At 38.6% G+C, this 12,421-nt stretch overlaps 1 pseudogene; it reads left to right on the top strand.

Moving 5' to 3' along the window:
* LOC120292092 overlaps positions 1 to 12,201 on the top strand; it is a 13,272-nt pseudogene extending 1,071 nt beyond the window's left edge.
* The last annotated feature ends 220 nt before the right edge of the window (positions 12,202 to 12,421 follow it).

The following is a 12,421-nucleotide window of genomic DNA, read 5'->3' as shown; positions in this document are numbered from 1 at the left end:
AGAAGGTTAAAGGGTTCGATTTCATAGTTGTTTTTGTAACTATGGGGTCTTCCAGCTCGTTTGCTATTGTTACGATGTCATTTTTATTCAACAAACGGACAATATTTGGTTCTAGGTCTTCTTTTTTGTTGGTTTCACTTTGGAATAGCCTGCTTGCGCCAATTTTATAGAAGTAGATGAATGCCCTTAATACACACAGCGATGCAATTTTTATTTTTTATTCGGATATGATAAAAATTTTAAGAGGAAGGAGATTACTCCATGTTAAGGTTAGGGCATAACACGGGTCAAGAAAGTTTTATAATGGATTTACGGTAAACGGGATTTGAACCCCAACATGCTGCGCAAAGAGTTCAAATCTTACTAGCGCGAAGTAGAGATTTATTGTACATAAACACCGCAAAAAACGAGGTGTCTCTTGTTACTTAAAAATCTCCAAGGTGGAAAACGAGGTGAGAAAATGATGTTGAAGGCTTCAATTTTCTCGCCAATTTGAACTCCCATGATGTAGCATATACCACAATCCCCTTAACAAACGATGAATTGTAGGGAGTTGCTAGGGTTAACAAATTAAATCCCTAATTTTATGAAAATGTTTCAGAAATATATAATAGGCAAAAATTTAAGTGTCAATAGTGAGGGTCCAAGCAAGAGCCATGTCTATCCAGCCCAATTTGTGAGTAACCCAAGCTCCTTTCAAGTTCATCCATCTCTAATCTTCATCACCTGGACGTCCTAAGAGGTATCCGGACTTGGTCTGTTTACCGAGCATAGAATTAAAGTTTAAAGTTGAGCATGTTAGCTTTCCACGCTTTGATGGGTGTCCACAATATTTTTATTAAGTTATTGACTTGATACTTCATTGATCCTCTATAAGCTCTAAATGTCCTATGTTTTATGTTATTAGTCTATTACATGTCCTAAAACTTATTATAAAAGTGTAATCAAATCCTTAAACTTAAAAAAAAAAAGTACAATAAAATTTTAAAACTTTTTAAATCGGTTTACTCAAGTTTCTACATTAACTCCGTCCTATTTGGTTATTAGAAAAAGTTGATGCGACTTTTTTTAACCATATTTAAAGAAAGATGTGTTGATGAGGTTGCCACGTTAGATATTAAAAAAAGAAAAAAAAATTGATTTCAAGATTTTAGAAAATAAAAAATTGAAATAAAAATTTGGAAAAGCTGAGAAGGATAGCATAGATGCAGTAAAGGTGGCGGCGGCTCAACGGCCAGCCATGCATCAACGAGGGGCCAACGTCCCACACCAGACTTACGTAAGCTAGTGCGACCCTTGCTACCACCTTCGCATTTTGAAAATAAAAATAAAAATAAAGTAAGCGTGTGGGAGACAAGTGAGCCACCCTCGTCACTCGTCAACAGGGACCTTCCCACTAGCCACTCTCGCTCCTCCGACAATTACGGTCGCGACCCTTGCTCAGATCTACGAAAAATGATGACCCTTGCACAGATCTGAGATGATGATCACATCCCACATCGTCAAAGAAGATCGAAGGAGGAAGCCGTGTTTGGCCGCGAGGTGGTGAACCTCTAGTGAATGGCGGATTTGAGCGAGAATAGAGATCTCGTTGCTATGGAAGCTTAGGAACCAGCACTAGCTATGGCTGTGAAATGAAGTAGCTGAATGCAAAAATTGATGGAGTCGATTCTGGAGCATGATTTTCTCTTTAAGTTTTCTTCTTCTTTTCCCTAATTTTATTTTTGTAAATTTTCTAAAACAACTGATTAGAGTTTAATTGCAACATCCAACATTTAGCTTTAAATATCTTTTAATATTTTTCTTCTATATTGGCTGGAGTGACATCCATATCATTCCTCTCCAAGCTGCACAAGACTTAATTGCAGTCTAAGCAGCAAGCATTAGATCACCCCAATGACACGGTTCACAATCGTGTGGAGTACGCCGCTCACGTCGACAACATTCTCGCGGCGTGCTTCAGAGCACAAGGAAGAAGAAGGAGAAGGAGGAGGTAATTGTTTGGACGGGAGAACCTCCATCGCACGAAACAAAGCAGCAGATTTATCGTGGATAGACGTAGCCATCTCCTGCATTTCTAGAATTCCCTGCGGAAGGAAGACGACAATGGAGCGAGAGCAACGGACGGTGTGGGGGAGCGTGTGCTGACGTGTCAGTTGCCGGGGGTGGTGTTAGGAGTGCTGTGTACGTTTCGCGGGTCCCCGGGGACTGATTAGAGTGTTGTTTTTCTTGTGAAGTCCATTAGCGATCTGATTAAAGTCAAAATTAGACGGTTCACAATCAGATCCGCTTGATGCGGGACACCACAGCAAAATTTCCAGGTACGTACGCGCATTGAAACGTTCAATTTCCACGAACTGATCTGTGATCGCTTCGATTTCCACAGGAATCGAATCCTTTGTATTTTGGTAAAAAAAAAAAAAAAAGAAACATTTTCCACTCCCAAATCTCCTCCTCTAAACCTAAAAGATGTTTCGGTCAAAGTCTTCTAAATTTGTCTGTTTCTCCTTGCGAAATTTCAGGGTCACGACCGAAGATTAATGGATCCGCCCAAGTAGACCTGCCTTTTTCTAAATGTCCACGTACAGAAAAATAAAGAAACACGCCAACTCCAATCATGTTTCCACGCACGGCACTTTTTTAAATGATTAAAATTTATAAATTTTGTTGGTAATATCACGTAGCTTTCGGTCCAAGTTTGCAAAGTTAGCAATTCGCCAACATTAAATGCAAGAGTAAATTATCGCCTTTCTTAGGAAATTATCACTCAAAGTTAAAAACTTAGCAGTGAAATTAGAAATTTAAAAGTGAATCTGATAAATTATCAATATGAGTCTCGCTATAAGTTAGTAAGTTACTAACAAAGTAAGGAATTTGCCATTGGAAATATAACCTTTGTTATTAACTTACTATGGGAATAAGTAACTCACCAATGTAGGCCCGCTTTTAGCATAATAAGTTGCCAACAATTTGATAGATTTACTACCACCAAATTCAATCTTAAATTGTAAACCTCCCCCATTAAAGTTAGTAAGTACCAGTAAATTTAGCAATATGTCTGCTCTCTCAAGGTAGTAAGTCTCACATGAAGTATGAAATTTGGCGAAGGTCTTACTTAACTTATTTAGAAGGTTGTCTTTGGAGATTACCCATACAGTTAAGGACTGTGAAAGTAGTAATTTACCGACGTAAGCTTGCTTTTAGCTTAATGAGAATAGAAATTTTGTATAGTTACTAAACGTGTTATTTTCTCAAAAATTATTCCAGGAATAGAAATAGAAAAATACTATTTATAAAAGAAATTGTTCTCCGGAACATAAGGATTACTAACCAAATCCTAAATGGATTTGACATTAGCTTGTCCTTTAGAACCAACACTAGCTATGGTGGCAAAACAAAGTAGTCAAATGCAAAAATTGATGGAGACAATTCTCGAGAATGATTTCTCTTCAATTTTTCTTTTTTTCCTATTTTTATTTCTCTAAATTTTCGAAAATAATTGATTTTATTTTAATTGCAACATACAACATATAGCTTTAAATATCTTTTAATATATTTTTAAAATTAGCTGACGTGACATTCACATCAATGCCTCTTCTCTTGAACAACAATGAAAGAACTACGTCAATTTTTTCTATAGTCAAATTTAATAGAGTCAACAGAGCTATTTGTGCAGAATATATGCACAATTATGTTCTTCCATCATTGACGTAGCCATTCCTCTCCAAGCTTGCACAAGACTCGATTGCAATCTAAGCAACCCCAACGCCGCGGTTCCCAGTCACATCCATTGACCGCATCATGCTTGATGCGAGACACCACCGCAAATTTCCACGTACAACGGGCATTGAAACGTTCAATTTTCACGAAGTGACTTGTAATCGCTTTGATTTCCTCAGGAATCAAATCCTTGTGTTTTGGTCAATAAAATATTTTCGACTCAAAAAATATTCTCCTCTAAACCTAGAAGATGTTTCGGTCAAAGTCTTCTAAATTAATCTGTTTCTCCTTGGGAAATTTCTGGGTCACGGCCAAAGCTTGATGGCCTTGCCTAAGCAGACTTGCCTTTATCTAAAGAAAAATAAACGAGTGATTGTTTTTAATCTACTGTGAAAATAATAGTCTATCATGGATCACAAAAAAGCAAATAACAATTAATTATAAATTATTGTGGGGAATATATTTTCAAAAATTTGTGACTCACAATAAGTTATTATTCTCACAAAAGCCTAAAAACCGTTATGCTAGCAAAATCCTTATCTAAATTTCTATATACATGGAAATTAAGAAACACGCCTACTCCCGTGCACGACACTTTTCTAATATGATTAAAATTTATAAATCTTGTTGATAATATCATGTAACTTGTCGGTCCAAGTTCCAACCAACTAGTCGTAATCTACGAACAATGTTCGCAATTTGCCAACATTAAATGCAAGAGTAAAATATTACCTTTCTTAAGAAATTATCGTTCAATAGAAAAACTTGGTAGTGAAATTAGTAACTTAAGAGTGAATTTGATAAATTACCAACATAGGTCTCGCTACAAGTTGGTAAGTTACTAACAAAGCATGGAATTTGCCATTGGAAATATGACCTTGGTTATTAACTTATTATGGAAATAATTAACTAAACCGTTGTCCATAAGATTATATTAAGTTCTTGACTTGAAACTTTATTGATCCTGTTTCATCTCTAAAGGCTCTATATTTTTATGGGATAAGTGAGCAAAAAGTCTTAAAAGTTATTGGAAAAGTGATCAAGTTTACAACTTTCAAAAAGTGCAATCAAGTCTTAATACTTGTCAAATTATTTCAATTAAATTGCTCTATTAGCTCCGTTTAATTTAGCTAATAGAAAAAGCTATGTGATTTTTCTTTTCTTATTGTCAATTTTCGAAGAACGAGGCGCTGATGAGGTTGCCACGTTGACCATCTCACTAATTATGGTTGTGAAGTGAAGTAGCCAAACGCAAAAATTGATGGAAGCAAATGCCCTTCTCGAAACTATTTTTTTTTTCTTTTGGTTTTTCCTTCTTCTTTTTCCAGATTTTTATTTCTCTAAAATTTTGAAAACAATTATTTACTTAATAATTTTAACATAGAAAATTTGGCTTTTAATATATTTTAATTTAGTTTTTACTAAAATGGATGATGTGGCAACTACATCAATGCCTCTCTTTTGAATAACAATGAAAAACCATTTTAGTTTTTTCCACTAGCCATATTGGAGGGAGAAAGACTTGATTGCACAATTTTGACAAGTTTTAGGACTTAATTGCACTCTTATGAAAGTTTTAATACTCGATTACATTTTTGCGATTAATTTGATGATTTTTGATGCACTTATCTTTATTTTTATTAGCTCCTGTATGCAATTTTGGTAGAGCATGTGTGGAGTCATGTAGATTCGCTGTTAATGTAACCATTCCTTCTCCAAGCTGCACATGATTCATTGCAGTCTAAGCATTCGATCATCACAACACCTCATATCACATCCAATGATCACATGTTTGATGGGGGACACCACAGCAAATTTGCGCCTACATTCGAGCATCTGTGATTACGATTGAAACATTCAATTTCCATGAAGTGACTTGAATCAACTGCGGTCTCTGCCTTCTTCTCCATCATTTTCATCTCATAAAATCTCCACCAAACATAAAAAGATGTTTTTGGTCAAAGTCTTCAAATGTGTCTGTTTCTCCTTGGAAAATTTCTGGGTCATGGTAAGCTTAAGGGCCACGCCCAAGCAGACTTGTCTTGTTCTAAGTTTGATAAGTTTGCGCTGCTGGCCATTGAAATTCCGACATAAGCTTGCTCCAATCACCTATAATTATAATATTCCACTCGTCAATAAATCTCCGCGCACGGTACTTGTCTAATATGAATAATATATTATAAGTTTCCTTGGCAATATCATATGATGGTGGTACAACCAACGGATGGCAATTTACAGACAATGTTAGCAGTTTTACAAATATTAAATGCAAGAGTAAAATATCACGTTTCTTAGGAATTTATCACTCAAAATAATAACTCAGCAATAAATTTAATAGCTGACCGGTGAAATTAATAATTTATCGACATAGATCCGCTTATAAGATAATAAGTTACCAGCGGAGTAAGGAACTTCCCAACTAACTTCAAGTAAAATATAATTTACCACTCAAAATGAAAAACTTAGTAGTGAAATTAGTAACTCTAAGATCATGGACTATTCTTGCCATTTTCCCTAAATTGAAAAATGCTTCTACCGGTGGATATTAGATTTGAGAGTGGTATCGTTCTCTCATTGGTATATTATGAACAGTTCAACTGGATTAAAAAAATTGCCTCTCAACTTTTACAGGAAACTTATAACGGTGAACAAGTTAGGCGACTTTTATCATGGTAAAAACAGCTATCTACAAGATCGTTTTAAATACATGTTTCCACTTGCAAAATGGCATAGTTCAAAGATTGCATCAACAGCAGCATGAAAATCCACAAGAGGAAACGCCATTTCCAGTGAAAGTAAGCAACAATTTTACAGATCATGTAGATACAATTGCCAAGCAATTTCCAAATTGCATTAGTTTTAGATATTGCTAGGGAAACGCAAATAGAAGTATGTAACCTTCACCTAAAGAGATAACTAAAGGGGAAGCCCAAATAGGAGCCCGTTAACATATTTAGTTGTATCCACCTTCATTAAAAATCTTAAGCCAATTAACGATAAGGCAACTAGAATTTATTAACTGCTCCGTAATATACCACATCCATGACGTGATACTTCTTTCATCTAAGTTCTAACACCCTCACACATGCACCTCAACATGTATAATAAATAGCTGAATTCTATCGAAATGTCTGCCGAAAAGCCAACAAATTTCCGTGATTATACTTTTTTTTTATATGATCAGTGCTTCCAAATTTTATTGATAAAATCACATAACTGGGGACTTCTTAGTCAACTGATGTGGTAATGCACTAACAATAGTAACAATTTACCATCAATAAATGCAATGATAAATCATTAACTCTTTTTTAGAAATTTATTACTAAAAATAAAAATAAAGTAAGCGTGTGGGAGACAAGTGAGCCACCCTCGTCACTTGTCAACAGGGACCTTGCCACTAGCTACTCTCGCTCCTCCAACAACTACGGCCGCGACCCTTGCTTAGATCTACGACAAATGACGACCCTTGCACAGATCTGAGACGATGATCATAGCCCACATCGTCAAAGCAGATCGAAGGAGGAAGCCATGTTTGGCCGTGAAGTGGTGAAACTCTAGTGAATGGCGGATTTGAGCGAGAATAGAGATCTCGTTGCCATGGAAGCTTAAGAACCAGCACTAGCTATGGCTGTGAAACGAAGTAGCTGGATGCAAAAATTCATGGAGTCGATTCTGGAGCATGATTTTCTCTTTAAGTTTTCTTCTTCTTTTTCCCAAATTTTATTTTTCTAAAGTTTCGAAAACAATTGATTAGAGTTTAATTGCAACATCCAACATTTAGCTTTAATTATCTTTTAATATTTTTCTTTTAAATTGACTGATGTGACGTCCATATCAACGCATTTCCTTTTGAACAACAATGAAAAAATTATATCAACTTTTTTCGATAATCAAATTTAACAGAGTTAAAAGAGCTATTTAATGTACGCAAATTTGATGTATGCAAATTTCTGCAGAATATATGCCGAATTATGTCCATCAATCATTAATGTAGTCATTCCTCTCCAAGCTGCACAAGACTCAATTGCAGTCTAAGTAGCAAGCATTAGATCACCCCAACGACACGGTTCACAATCGCGTGGAGTACGCCGCTCACGGCGAGAACATTCCTCGCCTCGCTTACCTCCTCGGGCAAAGCACAATCCAGCGGCGTGCTTCAGAGCACGAGGAAAAAGGAGGAGAAGGAGGAGGTAGTTGTCTGCACGGGGAGAGCCTCCATCGCACGAAACAAAGCAGCAGATTTCTCGTAAATAGACGTAGCCATCTCCTGCATTTCTATATTTCCCTGCGGAAGACGACAATGGAGGGAGAGCACCGGACAGTGTGGCGAGCGTGTGCCGACGTGTCAGTTGCCGGGGTGGTGTTAGGTGTGCTGTGTACGTTTCGCGGGTCGCAGGGGGGATTGATTTTTTTTTTTTTTTCTGGTCGGTGGGGGCATTGATTAGGAGTGTCGTTTTTTTCTTGTGAAGTCCATTAGTGATCTGGTTAAAGTCAAATTAGACGGTTCACAATCAGATCCGCTGACTGCATGCATGCTTGATGGGGGACACCACAGCAAAATTTCCACGTACGTACGCGCATTGAAACGTTCAATTTCCACGAAGTGATCTGTGATCGCTTTGATTTCCACAGGAATCGAATCCTTTGTATTTTGGTAAAAAAAAAAAAAAAACATTTTCCACTCCCAAAATCTCCTCCTCTAAACCTAAAAGATGTTTCGGTCAAAGTCTTCTAAATTTGTCTGTTTCTCCTTGCGAAATTTCAGGGTCACGACCGAAGATTAATGGATCCGCCCAAGCAGACTTGCCTTTTTCTAAATTTGCACGTACGGAGAAATAAAGAAACACGCCAACTCCAATCATGTTTCCGCGCACGGCACTTCTCTAATATGATTAAAATTTATAAATCGTGTTGGTAATATCACGTAACTTGTCGGTCCAAGTTTACAAAGTTAGCAATTCGCCAACATTAAATGCAAGAGTAAATTATCACCTTTCTTAGGAAATTATGGCTCAAAGTTAAAAACTTAGCAGTGAAATTAGTAACTTAAGAGTGAATTTGATAAATTATCAATATGGGTCTTGCTATAAGTTGGTAAGTTACTAAGAAAGTAAGGAATTTGCCATTGGAAATATAACCTTGGTTATCAACGTACTGTGGGAGTAAGTAACTCACCAACGTAGCCCCGCTATTAGCATAATAAGTTGCCAACAATTTGAGAGATTTACTAAGACCAAATTCAATCTTAAATTGTAAACATCCCCCATTAAAGTTAGTAAGTACCAGTGAAATTAGCAATATGTCTGTTCTCTCTTAAGGTAGTATCACGTGAAGTGTGAAATTTGCCAAAGGTCTTACTTAACTTAGTTAGGAGGTTGTCTTTGGAGATTACCAGTACAGTTAAGGACTGTGAAAGTAGTAATTTACCAACATAAGCTTACTTTTAGCTTAACAAGTTACGACCAGTGAAATAAAAAATTATCAACTTCTTTAGAAATTGACCACGTATTTGATGAACCCACTTGAAAAATTTTAAAGCACTTAAGAGTTCACTGCTTGAGGTGGGGGGTGATAACATCATGATTTCACTAGAAATTTACTAATTGTTTGACAGGCTCACCCGTAAAATTTTAAAGCACTTGGTGATCTACCACTATACACTAGATTCTAACAAGATAAAATCTTCATTTGGTATGTTAAAGCACTGGGTAATCTAGATAAACTTACTGTTTGAGGATGATAATATCATTTTTTTCGTTGGTTTGTTACTAATTGACTGAAGGGGCCCAATTGTAAAACTCTAGAAAACTATTTTGTATTGTGCTGACAAGTGACAATTTACCGGTTGATTGACGGTTTCCCTAAAAAATCTAAAACACTCGGTAATCTACCGCTAGATGTCAAGGTGGTGGATTTATAATCTTGTTGACAAGGGACGAGAGAGATACTGGAATTCTATAAAGAGCGCTGGTTTCATCCTTGAGGCTGCAGTAGCTCATCAAGAGCAGCGCCTGTTTCATCAAACATGGCTTCAGTGATGCTAGGAATCCTTCTGCTGCTCGTTTCACACTTCCGCTTTCCGCCAGGGCTCAGACCAACGGCAACCTCACCTTGGGCTCATCGTTAACGGCGGATGACCGAAACTCTTGCTGGCTGTCGCCGTCGGGTTCCGGAAAATGGGACAAGGGGCTCATTTGCTGGCAATATGGTTCGAGAAGATAGAGGAGAAGACCATTGTCTGGTCGGCGAATGGCGATAATCTAGCGCCAGAAGGTTCGAAGATCCAGTTGATCGACCGCCGACTGGTGCTCGCCGACCCGATTGGAAGGCAGTTGTGGTCTCCTGCTCGATTGGCGCTCGTGTAATGTATGCGGCCATGCTCGACATGGGGAACTTTGTCCTAGTTGGCCAGAACTACATCAACTTGTGGGAGACGTTCAGCCAACCGACCGACACGATGCTGCCTACGCAACAGTTAAATCAAGGCGCTAAAGTTCACGCTCGCTATTCCGAAATGAATTACTCCGCCGGGAGATTCCACTTCATGCTAGGAGACGCTGGAAATCTCGCATTCTATGCCACGCCTCACCCGTTGGATGACGAGTCAGATATCTACTGGCGCAGCAACACCCCAGGTAGCGGCATCCAGTTGATATTCAATCAAAGTGGTCAGGTCTCCCTCACGGCTAGGAATGGAACAGTGCTCAAAGTCATCACCTCAGTCACAAACCTGACCAGCGGATTTTACCAAAGAGCGATCCTTGAATACGATGGGGTCTTCAGGCACTATGTCCACCCCAAGCTGGCAAATTTGAGTTCTGGCTGGCCAAAGGGCTGGTCGATGGTCTCTTCCCATCCTCCAAAAATATGCCACAGCATCATCGCAAACTGTCGGTTCAGTGGAGCTTGTGGCTTCAACAGTTACTGTGCTCTTGGAGACGATCAGAGGCCCCGATGCCACTGCCCACCCGGATATACCCTGTTAGATTCAACAAACGAGATGAACGGATGCAGACAGGACTTCGTACCCCAGAGTTGTGATGGAAGTAGGCTTGAAACAGACCAATTCGCTTTGCATGAAATGCTCCATACAGACTGGCCAATGTATGATTATGAGCGTATTGCGGCACAAACCGAGGACAGCTGCAGACAGGGTTGCTTGGCTGATTGTTTTTGCGCAGTTGCTTTTTCAAGCGGAACTTGCTGGAAAAAGAAGATCCCTCTTTCCAATGGAAGGATGGACCTTACTGATGTTGGAAAAGCTCTGATTAAGTTCAGGATAAACGACTCGACTTCAAAATCTACGGGAAATGGAAACAAGAATTCGACTCTGATTATCATCGGATCGGTGCTGTTGAGTAGCTCTGTGTTTGTGAACTTGCTTCTACTCCTCATTACCTATTTAATTTATAGAAGCTTCCGATCTAGGGATTCTAAGTTGTCACGACCAGTCCAGATCAACCAAGCCATAGGCACGCAGACTTTCACTTATCAGGAGCTTCAAGAAGCAACAGATCAATTCAAAGAAGAACTAGGTAGGGGTGCTTTTGGAACGGTGTACAAAGGTGTTCTTAGATCCGAGTATATAAACTTTGTGGCAGTAAAATTGCTGGCAACAAGGACTGGAGAAAGCGAAAAGGAGTTTGAAAGAGAAGTGATTGCAATTGGCCAAACTAACCACAAGAACTTAGTTCAGTTGCTTGGATACTGCAATGAAGGTCAACACCGACTTCTGGTGTATGAATTCATGAGCAATGGCACTTTGGCAGATTTCCTGTTTGGTGCTTCAAGGCCCAGCTGGTATAGAAGAATAGAAATTGCCTGCAATGTTGCACGGGGGCTCTCTTACTTGCACGACGATTGCACCAGGCATATAATCCACTGTGACATCAAGCCGCAAAATATTCTTCTTGATGGCTCTCTTACAGCAAAAATATCAGACTTTGGGTTAGCTAAACTCTTGATGGCGAACCAAACACGAACCACCACTGGAGTCCGAGGAACCAGAGGTTATTTAGCACCAGAATGGTTCAAGAATATGCCTATTTCAAGCAAGGTAGATGTTTACAGCTTTGGCATTTTGTTGGTAGAGCTCATTTGCTGCAGAAAGAACTACAAGCCGAAATCAGAAATTGAAGCTCAAATTGTGCTGGTTGACTAGGCATATGACTGCTACCACGATGGGAACATACTTAAGCTAGTGGAGAGCGATGATGAGGCATCAAGTGACATAAAGAGGGTGGGAAGATTTGTGATGACAGCATTGTGGTGCATCCAGGAAGACCCGTCTTTGAGGCCAACCATGAAGAAAATCACTCAGATGTTGGAAGGAGCTGTTGAAGTCCCAGTACCTCCAGTTTCAAGCTCTTTTATCACTTCAGTATGATTTTGCCTATTAAGAAAACTATTGTCGCTGTAATCATGAAAAGTACTCGTATTGTCTGTTAGTGCTATTACGCTGAATAAATTTTTTTCATAATTCGCATGGATCCCGCTTAAATAAGCTAAATCATCAGTCAAGCTTAACATTCCCTCGCATGTATCCAAGAGAAAACGGGTTGACGATTGTCGCAAAAGGAATTGCATGCGAGGCTGCATGCATTAATTGAGAGACTTCGATGTTTGAGTGACCAAGTAACTATATATCAAATAATGCAAAATCAGTCGCTGAAAAATTTAAAGTCACGGGCATTATTCTATT

Source organism: Eucalyptus grandis, chromosome 3 (assembly GCF_016545825.1).
Source record: "Eucalyptus grandis isolate ANBG69807.140 chromosome 3, ASM1654582v1, whole genome shotgun sequence".
NCBI classification, from domain to species: domain Eukaryota; kingdom Viridiplantae; phylum Streptophyta; class Magnoliopsida; order Myrtales; family Myrtaceae; genus Eucalyptus; species Eucalyptus grandis.
This window is presented reverse-complemented; position numbering and strand designations above follow the sequence as displayed.